The sequence below is a fragment of the Zootoca vivipara genome, chromosome 7 (assembly GCF_963506605.1).
Source record: "Zootoca vivipara chromosome 7, rZooViv1.1, whole genome shotgun sequence".
NCBI lineage: Eukaryota > Metazoa > Chordata > Lepidosauria > Squamata > Lacertidae > Zootoca > Zootoca vivipara.
The window spans coordinates 95,647,982-95,659,304 of record NC_083282.1 but is presented as its reverse complement, the minus strand read 5'-3'; the positions used below and the strand labels follow the sequence as shown (position 1 = coordinate 95,659,304).

The window sequence follows — 11,323 nt, the reverse complement described above, 5'->3', positions numbered from 1 at the left end:
GTCGGTTCCTGAAGTCCAGAGTAGAGGCTGGCCAGAAAAAAAGGCAGGAGAGCAGCTAAGTTGAAAAACCAACCCAGGCTGGAGGATGAAGGCTGCCCACACGCCAAGCTCCAAGTGGGAAGGGGAGCTGCGTTTATTTACAACGCTGAACAGAGAGCAAATGGCAGCAGGTGGATAAAATGGTCTGCCGGGTTTTAAAGGAGAAAACTGTCGCCATTAGCTCAGGCCAGCTCCCTGCGTCCTCCACACAAGGGCAACGGAGACCCAGAAGGGAGCACCGGCCGCAGGATTCCGCACTCTTGAAATATCCCACCAAGCTGCTAGTCCTTAGGGTGCTTGGGCACAGAGCGCTTGGGGAACTCGCTGAAGGCAGGGGAAGGTTTGGTGCTGGCACAGCTGGTTCCCCCAGCTGTGGGTTTCTGAAAAATAAGTCATGTCAGACTAATCTGATCTCATTTTTTGACAGAATTACAAGCCTGGTAGATGAAGGGAACGCTGTGGATGTAGCCTATCTTGATTTCAGCAAGGCCTTTGACAAGGTGCCCCATGATATTCTTGTAATGAAGCTGGTAAAATGCGGGCTAGACAATGCTACCATTCAGTGGATTTGTAACTGGCTTACTGACCGAACCCAAAGGGTGCTCATCAATGGCTCCTCCTCATCCTGGAGAGTAGTGACTAGTGGGGTGCCACAGGGTTCTGTCTTGGGCCTAGTCTTATTCAACATCTTTATCAATGACTTGGATGATGGGCTTGAGGGCATCCTGAGCAAGTTTGCAGACGACACCAAATTGGGAGGGGTGGCTAATACCCCAGAGGACAGGATCACACTTCAAAATGACCTTAACAGATTAGACAACTGGGCCAAAGCAAACAAGATGAATTTTAACAAGGAGAAATGTAAAGTACTACACTTGGGCAAAAAAAAATGAAAGGCACAAGTACAGGATGGGAGACACCTGGCTTGAGAGCAGTACATGTGAAAAGGATCTAGGAGACCTGGTAGACCACAAACTTGACATGAATCAACAGTGTGATGCAGTAGCTAAAAAAGCCAATGCAATTCTGGGCTGCATCAATAGGAGTATAGCGTCTAGATCAAGGGAAGTAATAGTACCACTGTATTCTGCTCTGGTCAGACCTCACCTGGAGTACTGTGTCCAGTTCTGGGCACCACAGTTCAAGAAGGATACTGACAAACTGGAACGTTTCCAGAAGAGGGCAACCAAAATGGCCAAAGGCCTGGAAACGATGCCTTAAGAGGAACGGCTTAGGGAGCTGGGTATGTTTAGCCTGGAGAAGAGAAGGTTAAGGGGTGATATGATAGCCATGTTCAAATATATAAAAGGATGTCATATAGAGGAGGGAGAAAGGTTGTTTTCTGCTGCTCCAGAGAAGCGGACACGGAGCAATGGATTCAAACTACAAGAAAGAAGATTCCACCTAAACATTAGGAAGAACTTCCTGACAGTAAGAGCTGTTCGGCAGTGGAATTTGCTACCAAGGAGTGTGGTGGAGTCTCCTTCTTTGGAGGTCTTTAAGCAGAGGCTTGACAGGCATATGTCAGGAATGCTTTGATGGTGTTTCCTGCTTGGCAGGGGGTTGGACTGGATGGCCCTTGTGGTCTCTAACAACTCTACGATTCTATTCTAACTGAAGTTGGTACTAAGTCTGAGACATCCCTCACCCCTGGAGGAGCTGATGGAGAATAAATGGTGCCTGCTAAGGGCCCATGTGAGGAGCTGAGTGGGGCCCAGAGAATTCTCCTTCCCAGAATTCCCCAGGGCCTCTGGTCCTGGTTGGAGGACATGAGACACCTCCAACGAAGGAGCCTGCCACCTTCTGGGTGGGCTCCCTTGGGCACTGGCTGTTTTCCCTGTGCCACGGTGTTCTGCCACTCCTGTGCCAAGGCTTCAGGTGCCCACTCAGCACCCACACAGCAGTTTCTGACATCGCAGGAGCAGCGACTTAGCCATGTGGCAGCCTGGTGAATCTTCTGCCTGGTGAGCTTCAGCATCCGCCCTAGTCTCGCCCCCTCCCCTCCCCCGTCCTGCTGGAGCTCAGGGGGGTCAACTGGCACCACGAGTCAAGAGCCGAGGGCACGGAGGGTGCTGGGCCAAGGCAGAGCTGCTGGCTGCCTGGTGCTGAGCTGAGAGCCATTTCTCTCTCTCCCCCCCCCCCCAGCTCCACTGCCAGGAGGGAGGGGGGTCTGCCTACGGAGAGGGAATCCTCTGCGCTTCCATCAGCCATTGTTCAGCCAGACTGTAATTTTCCAGGATGTCATTCTAATTCCGGAGGGGAAGCTTATTACTTGTGATCTCCCCATAAAGAAACTCGATGACTTACGAGGGGATGTCACTGGCTTGCCTCTCAATCCATCACGCTGGGGCCGCAGGCCTGCTCTCCAGAGGGTCTGCAGGGGGGGAGAATGACACGAGGCGGGGGGGGGGTTGCCATCTGCAGAGCTTCTGCCACGCTTCTCGTGCCTCAACGCAACGTCGTGCTGCCGGGCTCCAGCACAGATCCTGGAGCTTCTACCATGGCCAGACGGGGCTCTGCCACAGAGACAGAACAGAACAGCACCACTGCTTGGGGGGGGGCTGAAGGCTCAGGTCCGGCTTGGAAGCAGAATGTGGCCCTGGAGCCGGGCAAGGTCCTGGATCCTTAAACACACCCCATGGGCTCCTAAGAACATGAGAAGAGCCTGGTGGACAGACAGCGCCCTGTCCCATAGTGGCCAGGTACCCCATAGAACCCAGATAGACTGTCTCTGGACCTGGAGGTTCCACCCAGTCCAGCATCCTGTTCTCACCCACAGCGAACCAGCAAGCAGGATCCGTGCACAAGAGGCCTCTTCCCTCCTGTGGTTTCCAGCAATTAGCAACTCCCTGCAGGAGCAGCTGGCAGGCTGAGCCCTGAAACTCTGAACCACCCAGCTGGGCGGCAGTTTGGGCTGCCCCCCCCCACTTGCTGCCCACCTGCAGGAGCCACAGGGTGCCCTCAGGAGTCCTCTGGCTTGCGGCCTGGCCTCTCAGGCACACCTGTTGGCACACAGGCTGCAGCGAATCCGAGGGGGGTACCCGGCGCAGCTGCGACCAACCTCCTGCACCGTGGCACCAGGCATGCAGCTGGGACTGTGGCGACATCCTCCTTCTCAAAGCTCTTCTTGTCTCTGCAGCTGTTTGCTAATTGGTGCTAATGTGGGGGGCTCTGCTGGGGCTGCTCCAGGGACCCCATGAGGGGCTCCCAGCCGCCAGTTACGGCGTCTGCATCCTCTGGTCCTGATTTCTGGGAGAAGCGAAGCAGGCAGTCTTCTTCGCCCCTGCCAAGAACGATGCCCTCACCTTCATTGGGTCATAGTTGGAAGGGTCCCCGGGGGTCATCTAGCTCAACCCCCTGCAATGCAGGAACAACAGCTCAAGCATCCCTGACAGAGGGCCATCCAGCCTCTGCTTAACAACCTCCAAGGAAGGAGAGTCCACCACCATCCAAGGAGCTCCCTTCCACTGTCCAACAGCTCTTGCCATCAGAAGCTCCTTCCTGATGTTGAGTTGGAATCTCCTTTCCTGTCCAATGAATCTCTTGCTTTGGGCCTCCCCCCTGGAACAGCAGAAGAAAAGCTTGCTTGCTCCATCTTCCATTTGACAGCCCTTCAGATATTTGAAGATGTCTTTTGTGTTGCCTCTCAAGTCTTCTCCAGGCTAGGCCTCCCCAGCTCCCTTGGCCATTCCTCATCAATAAGGTTTGGCTTCCAGACCCTCCATCATGGCGGTCGCCCTCCTCTGCGCACCTTCCAGCTTGTCAATTTGCTGGAGGAGAAGGCCATCTCACCAGTGACAAATGGGGGTCCATCTGCAGCGATGAAGCTGCTCTTTCAGGAGGAGCAGGACTTCGTGGCAGGCAATGGACCAGTTCTCTACTGGACAGAGGCAGGCGCCTCTCACTCTCAGCACCACCATCTTGCCAGGAGTGGGAGGGAGCTTGCTTGGAGAGGCATGGATGCCAGTCAAAGCAGCTCTTCAGCCTTGCGCTGACCCTCCGAGAGACTGGAGACTTGGGGGACATGGAAGGGGGCCAACGAGCAGGTATGGGACGTGGAATTCCCACAGCCAAGGCAATGGGGCCCCCAGCAGCCTGCTTGCTCTTCTGCTCCTCTCTGCAGGGGGAAAGGATTGGGGGCGGGAGAAATGGAAGAGCCCTTGCCTGGGAGAGAAAAGAAAGGACTTGGTTCTACCGTCTGTAGGTTAGCCATGGAACCAAAGGCAGCCAGCGAGGGCTTTCCAAGGGGATCTAATGCCCCTCCCCACCCTCTCACTATATATAAGGATCTGGTGACTTCTGTTTCAGTGTACAGTGGTGCCTCGCTTAACGAATGCCCTGCTTAACAAAATTTCCGCTTAACGAAAGGATTTTGCGAGCGGAGCTTGCCTCGCTAGACGAATGCGTTTTACGAAAAATTCGTCTAGCGAATCGCGGTTTCCCATAGGAATGCATTGAAATTCAATTACTGCGTTCCTATGGGCAAAAAGAAAGTCGGAAAAAATTCAGTGCATTCCTATGGGATTCGCTAGACGAATTTTTCGCTATAAGAAAAGACCCGTGGAACGAATTAATTTCGTCTAGCGAGGCACCACTGTATCTGAAGAAGTGTGCATGCACACGAAAGCTCATACCTATGACAAACTTCGTTGGTCTCTAAGGTGCTACTGGAAGGAATTTTTTATTTTTTATTTTGTTTTGTCCACAGTTCGGGACAGTGATGCTTCTGAATGTCACTTGATGGGAGAGTTGCTCTTGTGCTCCCGCTCTGCTTGTGGGGCATCTGGTGAGAAGAGGAGGCTGGGCCAGATGACAGACCCTTGGCCTCACCCAGCAGGCCCTTCTGAGAGTCTTAGAATCACAGAATTGTAGGACTGGACGTGTTAAGGGGAAAACCCTGGGCTCTGGGGTATGGTACCCCTGAGGGTCATCTAGTCTAACCCCCTGCAACACAGGAATCCTATGGACAGATGGCTGATTCTCTGCTTAAAAACCTTCAGCGAAGAAGAAAGAAGAAAAGAGAGCAAGGGAGGGAGAGAGAAAGAGAGGGAGGGAGGGAGGGAGCACCTGTCTTCTTCTTGCCAGGCCCTCCTCAGTGGTCTGCTAGCCAAGGAGGGCCTCTGAGGGCCACCTATGCCTGCCCCCCACCCATCTCCGCTGGCACCGTCAGGGCCATGGAGACAGCTGCAAGGAGGGGCTGCGGGGTGGGGATGGGGGCAGGGGGAGGGCTGCAGGGGAGCTGGGAGGGGGCTTGCTCACCTGCCCAGGCTGCTGCCGCTCCTGCTTCCCACCCCATGCATTATCCTCCTGGCAGGTTGGGGGGAGGGGTTGCGCTTCCATTAAGAAAAAGGCAGGAAGACACCCCCCCCCCAAACCCAAGCCTTTTGGGATGAGTGATGACCAGCTATCCAGCTGAATCGCCCAAACAGTAACAGCAGCCACTTACACCACATTTGCATATTTGTTTAATATAAAATTATGGCTGTTCAAAGGCCGATAATTAATTGCCCACCACATCTCTCCCCCCTCCCTTCCAAAGCTCTTTTCCTGCTTACTCAGCACAATTCCCCCCCCCCGCCCGGCGAGGTCCCTTTTCCGTGGGGCTGCCTGCGCTTATTTTGTGTGTGTGTTGCATCTGCTGCTGGTGTCAGGAGGAATAATCCTGGCCAGCCCTGCAGAAAGCAAGACATATTTATGCCTGGACCCGGGGGCCATGGCCAGGATTGATGGCCACCGAGGCATCCCAAGAGTGAGGGAGGCAGGGGAGCCTTGGGGGGTGGGACGTGAGCTTGGTAGGAAGTCGCCAGGCCAAGGGCGTGCCAGCGGGGGGGAACAGGGCAACCCAAAATACTATAGAATCACAGAATTGTAGAGTTGCACCCATCTCTTCCAAGCCCCAGAAAGGGCAGGGAGAAGCCAGGACCCAAGAAGCATTCAAACAGGCAGGTGAGGTTGTTACTGGAATTCATGCAAAGGTTGGGGGGGGGGGAGTTTGCCCCTCCAGCGGACATCATTCACACCCACATCCACTACCAAAACCAACACAATCACTCCTACATCTGTCCCCACAAAACACTGCATCACACAGGATTCCCCACCCCCACCCCAATCTCTATTCAAAGGCCTCCACTGCCCATTACCAAATGTGCCAATTCACTGATAGATATATCTATGTACTGGCTCTATGGGAAAACTTTCAGATTTCTGCCATTCCAACTTTGTTCTGCTCAGGAGAAAGATGGCTACTGAAGGGGGGGGGACTTGGAACGAGAGTAAAGGCAGCCATAATCCCCCAAACCTGAGAACACGTACTCGACAGCCTCTTGCGCAAGAGATAATCACTGGCATCCTGGCAGGTGGGTACCAGACACGTAGCCACCCCACAGACAATGGCAAACCGTCCAGAAATGGTCCGGACAAAGGAGGGTGATTATCTTGACCAGGAAGACAGGAACTTGTAAATGTTTTCCTTCACATCACTTGATAGATTCAGGTAGGTGTTGGTCTGATGCAGTTGATAACAACAACAACAACAACAACAACAACAACAACAACAACAACAACAACAATATTGTTCAGTAGTTGATCTCTAAGGTGCTACTGGACAATTTTTTATATATATATTTAATCACTTGATAGGTGTGAGGTGGAGGTCAAGAGAGGGATGGAGTCAGACTTGACACTCAGGTTTCTGTCGCCAGACCCTCCCAATTTGTGATGTATTGATTGTGTATGTGTGATGCTACATTGGGGTGTTGTGGGTTTCAAAGGGAAAACTTATTTACAAAAGGGAGCCATCCTTTGTGATGGGCTTCTTCTTCCTGCTTCTCCCATGTGGTGGGTGGAAGTCCTGTTGCAACAGTCTTTGAATAAAGACCAGGCCTAAAGGCTGCTGTTTTTGTTTGGCAATCCAAGTGAGCCCAGGAAATTTCCTTTAACAGGGTGCAGCCCTGCAAGATCTGCCACACATGATTCTGCTGATCATGTGAAGATAAGAACACAAGAAGAACCTGCTGGATGAGGCCAAGGACCCACCAGGTCCAGCATCCTGTTCTCACAGGAGCCAACCAGATGCTGTTAGGGAATTTTATAGGGGGGGGCACCCAAACGAGGCTTCATTTGGGAATCAAGATTGGCACAAATGCCCTCAAGGGGACCCCATTTGATCCTACAACACCACTCTAGTATCGCACCAACACGAACCCCCTCAAGATCAAGACCTGAGTAATAAAGGCTCCCTTTCCTACCCTTTCTCTGTTGCCTGAGACTCTATGTAACCATATTTCTTTATGAATGAATACAGTGTATCTTTATTTCTACATGAAACCCCCTTTTTCTACTCTGGCCAAGGGCTCTCAGGGATGCAGGGAACAGCCATAATCCCTTAAACAAGAGGTCAGGTAGCCAGGGTGCATATCCATAATCCATTCAGGTACCATCTCCTGCCATTCCCAACCCTCCGAAGCCAGAGGCAATACTCACACCTGGACCCATTGTTTTTCCCCGCCAGGTACTCAAGGATCCCCTCCCAGATACTTACTGGTACTTGCTTAACAATGTCCTGGGACATCGTGCATTGTTACCTTATGCTAATCCTGCTTACCTCCTGTTTAAGGTAAAGGTAAAGGGACCCCTGACCATTAGGTCCAGTCGTGACCGACTCTGGGGTTGCGCGCTCATCTCGCATTATTGGCTGAGGGAGCCGGCGTACAGCTTCCAGGTCATGTGGCCAGCATGACAAAGCTGCTTCTGGTGAACCAGAGCAGCACATGGAAACGCCGTTTACCTTCCCGCTGTAGCGGTTCCTATTTATCTACTTGCACTTTGACGTGCTTTCGAACTGCTAGGTTGGCAGGAGCTGGGACCAAGCAACGGGAGCTCACCCCGTCACAGGGATTCGAACTGCCGACCTTCTGATCGGCAAGCCCTAGGCTCTGTGGTTTAACCCACAGCACCACCTGGGTAACCTCCTGTTTACCTGTATGCTAATGCCCCTTGCACCTTCCCCTTTTCTGATGTTTTACCCTGTCACAAGTGATGTATGTATGATGCTTTCGATGTGCATTATGGGATGGTGGTGGGAAGTTTTAAAGGTTATTGAAGCCCTGCTCACGGGGTTCAGTCTGGCATTGAACCTGCTGCGCAGTAATAAACCTTGCTGTTTGCTCCGGATCATGGCTGGACTCCTTCCTTTTATACTCCGCAACGACCACAGGCCCTTGCCTGATGAGCTGGGTGGCTGAGCATTCCCGCACCCAGAATTTTGCCCTAACAATGCCAAATCGCAACCACAGGTGGCTCAAATCAGGATTTGAGCACAGGAGCCCCCCCCCCTGTAGTTTCCAGAAATCGGCATTCAGAAGCAGTGCTGCCTCCAATCCAATGTGCTTCTCTTGTCAGGTGTCAGAACATTTTGCTTCCTTGTGCCTGCCCTGCACACCTGGACTAAGTCTGGGAGAGCAAAGGCTCCAGGTGTGTGAGGAGAGAGAGACTACCTGGGTCTCCGGAGGCTGCAGGCTGATGATCTCTCCGCAGAAGGGGCCAGTGTAGCCAGGCAGTTAGGACCCTGCAAGCAAAGCAGGGTGTGGCTGAGTGCTCCCCATCTTGGCTCTTGCTGGCCCCCCTTTTGGCAGGGCCAAAAAGGACATGCCCTGAGAACATCCTCTTGCAGAAGGGGAGGGGCGGAGGCAGGGAAAGAGGAGATGATATTTAGCATGGAGAAAGTGAGCAGAGGGAAAAAAAACCTCCCTCGTAACACTAGAACCCGTGGATGTTCCATGAAGCTGGATGCTGAAAGATTCGGGACAGATAAATTTCAAGCAGTGCAGACTTAAACTGTGGAACTCCCTCCCACAGGAGGCAATGATGGCCATGAACTTGGATGGTTTTAGAAGAGGATTCAGCAAATTCATGGAGAAGGAGAGGACTAAGGATGGCTCTGCCCTGCCAGTAAATGCTGCTGAATCCCACTTGCTGGAAAGCCTAGGAAGGGAGAAGGCTCTTGCTTTTGGATCCTGCTTGCAGGCTTCCCTTGGGAGCATCTGGTTGGCCACAGTGGGAACAGGATGCTGGAGGGACGGGGTGGGTCTTTTGGCTTGAGCCAGGTGCAGCCAGCTGCCCTTCTGATGTCCTTTGGAGAGATGCCTCCCAGGTGGGCCCTCTGCCCTGTTGCTTCTCTGGACTGGCTACCTGCCTCCTCCTCCTCCTCCTCCTCCTCCTCCTCCTCCTCCTCCTCCTCCTCTGCTGCATAAGGCCCAGTGCGACCCTCTGAGATGCCCCCAGTGTTGGGCGACCCACCCGTGGCTCCATGGGTCCTGCATGGGTCCTCTTCACTCGTTCAGAAGCAGATTTATTTTATTACATTTCTATTTCACCCCCTTCTTCCCAAGGGAGCCCAGGGCAGCAAGCAGCAAGCTGAAAGCAACAGAAACCTCTTAAAAACCAGTTTCAGTGAAGATGCAGGTGCGAAAGATCTCCACTTGAAAGACTGTTTGGAAGAGGAAGGTCTTCCATCTGATAAGAGGGGAGACAAGCCGTCCTCTCTCAACCGTCTCTGCTTGGTCTTTGGCTAAGGGGTCAGGGAGCTTCTGGTCTTTAGAAGTTGTGACACATCTTTGTTCTGGGTCCCCACTTCTTTGCAAGGGTGGGGGCCTCTGTTGAAACAGAAAATAAAGATCTTTTTGGTGTTAAAAAGGCAGCCGAGGCGGCTCCAGGGGCAGCCATTGTGCAGAAAGAAGCTCCTGATAAGATGGTATCTCTCCTTAAAAGGGTTGTTGGAAGAGGAAGGCGCAACAGAGATGGAGCCGTCCTGATATTCAAGGAGAGGGGACGCCAAAGGGTTGAGGTCACCACCCCTATTGTGTAAAATGGGCCTCCTGAGAAGATAGCAAGAGCTGCGATCACTTCGGTAGGTGAGGGAGGGGGGAGACAACCTTTCAGGTCTCCTGGGCCCCAGGTATATAGGGCTTTAATGTGAGCTTCTGTGTACAATAGAAAGGGGGGAGCTGCGCATAGAGAGAGGGACATGCAATCCATGAAGGGCCATAGCTCAGTGGTGGAGCATCTGCCTTCGAAGAATCAGAATTGCAGAGTTGGAAGGAATATTTTGCCCAATGTGGGGCTCAAACCCACGACCCTGAGATTAAGAGTCTCATGCTTTACCGACTGAGCTATCTGTTGACTTGGAAACGGAAGGTCCCATGTTCAGTCCCTGCTGGCGTCTCCAGGGAGGGCTGGAAGAGACTCCTGCCTGGAATCCTGGAGAGCCATTGCTGCCGCCAATCAGCTTTTGGTGTGTCACCCCCCCCCCCGGGCATGGCCTCTGGCAACAAGAGCTTGTTCTGCCCCTTGTGTCACTCAGCTGTGCAGGGTCCTTTGTGGCTTCCCTGGTGGCAGAAGGCAACATCCTGCACCAACCTAGGCATGAGATGCTTGAGGGCTCATAATTCCCCCCCCCCGCTCTCTCTGGAAGAACAAGGCAAGTCATGGTGGAGGCAAGGGAAGGATTGGGAAGCAGAGAGAGAGACTGTTTCCCTCAGCAAAAAAGGACCTGGGCCTGAGGGGATGTTGGCAGTTTCCGAATTCTAGAGACCTGGTGCCTGCTTTGCACAGAGGCAGGCTGGCTGCTCTCTCTCAGAACACAAGAAAAGCCTCTTGGATCAGGCCAGTGGCCCATCTGGTCCATCCTCCTGCTCTCACAGTGGCCAACCCACAAGAGGAACATAGGCACATAACCCTCTCCCCTCTTGGGGTTTCCTGCCAGAGGTGTAGCGGGGGGGGGGGAGCAGGGAGGCCATGGTTCCAGGTTGCGCCCCCATAACAGGCATGGAGCCCTGGCAGCTGAGGCGCAGCAGCAAGCAGGTTGGTCTAGTGCAGGGGTCTGCAACCTGCGGCTCCGGAACCGCATGTGGCTCTTTTACACCTTTGCTGCGGCTCCGGAGCAGATACGAGGGGAGGGGCGTCTGAGCCATGCGCCGCCTGAGCCATGCGGCGGTGCCTGCCACGCCCGCCAGACACTCGCACGGTGCCCACCGCCACCGAAGCACACAGCTGCGGCGGCGCCCTGTGCTCCTGTACCCCACACGGTGCCCGCCGGAGTCACAACTCCGCTGTGCGTGTGCGCTGTGCAAAAAGGACGCAAGGTGACGTTAGCAGCCCAGGGAGCGTGGTCGGCCCCCTCCCTGCATCAGCCCCTCTCCGCCGCATTTCTGCAGCCAATAGGCTCACGGGGGGCAGGGGCGGAGTTATGTATTTTTTTAAACAGGCGTGCTTCTTCCCGCCCAGC

The 11,323-nt window shown here is 53.6% G+C and overlaps 1 long non-coding RNA gene across 1 annotated transcript; it reads right to left on the bottom strand.

The window, feature by feature from the left end:
* Nucleotides 1-7,562: 7,562 nt before the first annotated feature.
* LOC132592510 (uncharacterized) lies at nt 7,563-8,115 on the bottom strand. Its single transcript, XR_009557977.1, has 2 exons — nt 8,007-8,115; nt 7,563-7,642 (listed from the first exon to the last, which is right to left on the bottom strand). It is a non-coding gene; the product is annotated as an uncharacterized LOC132592510 (long non-coding RNA).
* Between the last annotated feature and the right edge of the window lie 3,208 nt (nt 8,116-11,323).